Source organism: Leptonychotes weddellii, chromosome 1, assembly GCF_054177405.1.
Source record: "Leptonychotes weddellii isolate Sample4059 chromosome 1, ASM5417740v2, whole genome shotgun sequence".
Taxonomy (NCBI): domain Eukaryota; kingdom Metazoa; phylum Chordata; class Mammalia; order Carnivora; family Phocidae; genus Leptonychotes; species Leptonychotes weddellii.
In genome coordinates this window covers 9,170,757-9,174,243 of record NC_138369.1, presented here as the reverse complement: position 1 = coordinate 9,174,243, position 3,487 = coordinate 9,170,757, and positions in this window count along the sequence as shown.

Here is a 3,487-nt window from a genome sequence, read left to right as displayed (position 1 = left end):
AGACAAGAGAAAAAAGGAGAGTAATGCAATCTGAAATGTAGGGGTAAATGTGTCATTTTTGGCAAATAGTGATTCTATGCTTAGAAAACACAAGAGAATACACCAGAAAACCTTTATAAACATTGACGATAAAGTAAGGGGGTTAGATTCTTTTTATTTAGTCCGCTTCAAATTGTGTGGTGATTTAAATTTTTAACAGCTGGTACAGTTAACTGGTTCAAACTGGAAAACTATAAAACACCACCCCTCTGACTCAACCCCACTCATTTCCCATTCTCACAGTTTGCCTAGGTTCTTATTTTTTATTTATCCTTTCAGAGTTACTTTTTTGCATTAAAAAATTTTTAGAGTAGCATACTATATATTATGCACACTGCTCTGTATCTTTTTCATTCAACAGTATAGCAATCTCTTCTTGTATATTTCCTGGGATTTGTGTTGAGAATAAAGGCATCCATATTCTGGAATTCTAAAATAATTTCCCACAGTTTCCTCTAGAGCTTTTAAGACACTTTTATTTTTTTATTTTGTTTAAAATAAAATTTTAATTTTATTTTAAATTTTTTTATTTTAAATATTTGATTCCATCTTGATGTTATATTATTACAAGACATGAGAAGCAAGTTGAATTAACTTTTTTCTGGATAGCTCCCCAGTTATTCCAAGAGCTTTTTAATTTTTTTTAATATGAGACTCCATGCTTACCATTTACTAGGTTCACTGGACACAAAATTTACATGCATATTAAAAAAATTAGTTTTCCCTAATGATGTACTGTATGGTGACTAAATAACATAATAAAAAAATTTTTAAAAATTAGTTTTCCATGTTGAAATAACAATCAATTAGAAAAGATAAAAGAAAAGATGATGATGATATAAATACCTGGATTAAGCTTAGCCCCCCCAAAAATATAGAGATTGAAATCTTTATATTCCAATGAATTTTTAAACTTCTGTCAATACAAATAGAAGATATGAGTCAGCATAGCAACAGAAGTGTCTTAGAGTTAATTTAACAAAATATGCATAAGATCTCTAAGAAAAAATTTTAGACTTTATTAAAAGGCTAAAGAGTATTCAAATATCCAAAAATGGGAGTATTCCTTCCACAATCTAGGATGGTATGTGTTCATATCATGAAGTAATCTGTTTCCACAAGTCAATCATATATTCGACTCAACCAATAGAATATATTCAGTTCAAGTGAAAATCTACCTGATACCTTTAGGAACTTGGTAACCTTACTCTAAAACATTTCAGGAAGGATAAAAGATCATGAAGAGTTAGGTCAATTTAAAAATGAAAGATTAGGGGGTGCCTGGGTGGTTGGTTGAGCATCTAGCTTTTGATTTCAGCTCAGATCATGATCTCAGGGTTGTGGGATCGAGCCCCATGTCAGGCTCCATGCTCAGCGCAGAGTCTGCTTAAGGTTCTCTCTCCCTCTGCCCCTCCCCACCTCTCAAATAAATAAATAAATCTTTAAAAATAATAAAAATAAAAATGAAAGGGTGCCTGGGTGGCTCAGTTGGTTAAGCATCTGCCTTCAGCTCAGGTCATGATCCCAGGGTCCTGGGATCGAGCCCCACGTTGGACTCCCTGCTCAGTGGGGATCCTCCTTCTCCTTCTGCCTCTTCCCCTGCTTGTGCGCTCTCTCTCTCATAAATAAAATCTTTTTTAAATTGTTAAAAAATAAAAATGAAAGATTAAGGAAGAGAAACTCACTCTACCAGATATTAAGACCTACCACAAAGGTGCAGTGATCAAACAAACACCCAGTGTGGCCATGCTGCAAGAACAGGAAAAGAGACCCATGCAACAGAAAATGTGAGTAACTGAAGCCTTAACATCTGGTAAGGGAAGCCCACAAAACCCTAGAATAAGGATAGACAGTAGGGCTGTGAAAGAAAATTTGGACAAATTTGTCTCCATAAAAATTAACCAAAAGTGCCCCTCAAAAGTCAAAAGGCAATCTTTTGCAACACAAGAGAGAAAAGGATTACTTTTTTAAGTGAGTTATTATAAGTAAATATGAAAAAAGAGAAAACCTCAAGAGAAACAATAACAACAACAAAAAGGTGAGTACCACTCACATAAAGTGAAAGACAAATGGCTTATCAATGTGTGCAGAAGAAGGATCTGAATAGACGTTTTTAAAAGACACATGAATGGCCAACAGGTACATGAAAAGGTGCTCAAAATCACTAATTATCAGGGAAATGCAAACCAAAACTACAATGAGATCTCACCTCACACCTCACAACTGTTAGAATAGCTATTATTAAAAACACAAGAGACTATAAGAATAAAAAAAAAAACACAAGAGATAAATTCTGATGAGGATGTGGAGAAAAAGGAACCCTGTACAGCTGGTGGGACTGTAAATTGATTCAGACACTGTGGAAAACAGTATGATGTTTCCTCAAAAAAATTAAAAAGCAGAACCACCACACTATCCAGCAATCTCACCTCTGGGTAGTTATCCAGAGAAGATGAAAACTCTAACTCGAAAAGTGTATATATAACCCCATGTTCATTGGAGCATTATTTATAATAGCCAATGTTATGAAAACCGCTTGTGCCCATCAATGGATGAATGGGTAAAGAAAATGTGATATATATTCAATGGAATGTTACTCAGCCATAAAAAAAGAAATCAAGCCATTTGCAATGACATAGATGGACCTTACAGGCATTATGCTAAGGAAATAAGTCAGACAGAGAAAGACAAATATCATATGATTTCACTTATAGGTAGAATCTAAAGAAACAAACAAACAACAAAAACAAGCTCATGGATACAGAGAGCAGACTGGTTGTTGCCAGAGGTGGGGGGTGGGAGAAAAATGGGTGAAGGAGTCAAAAGGTAATAACTTCCAGTTATAAAATAATTAAGTCATAGGGATGTTATCTACAGCATTACATAATTACTGTATTTTCATTAATAATACTGTATTGACTATAGTTAATAATACTGTAGGTAATCATACTGTATTGCATATTTGGAAGTTGCTAAGAGAGTAGATCTTAAAAGTTCTCACCACATGAAAAAAAAATTCCATAATTATGTGTGGTGACAAATATTAGCTAGACTATTTGTGCTGATCATTTTGCAATATATACAAATATTAACTCATTTGTTGTACACCTGAAAGTAATAGAATGTATGTCAATTATACCTCAATATTAAAAAGTGTTCGGAGTAGCCCCCCAAAATGTGCAAAAGATGTTAAACCTCTTATTTAAAGAAATGTTCATAAAAAGAGGAAATATAAAAAATTGGCAAAGATTTAAAATTCAATACAATAATACCATAGGTAAAGGTATGGGAATGCTGAAAGAATGTCCAATGGAAAAAAGACAGTCTCTTCAACAAATGATGTTGGGAAAATTGGACAGCCACATGCAGAAGAATGAAACTGGACCATTTCCTTACACCACACACAAAAATAGTCTCAAAATGGTTGAAAGACCTAAATGTGAGACAG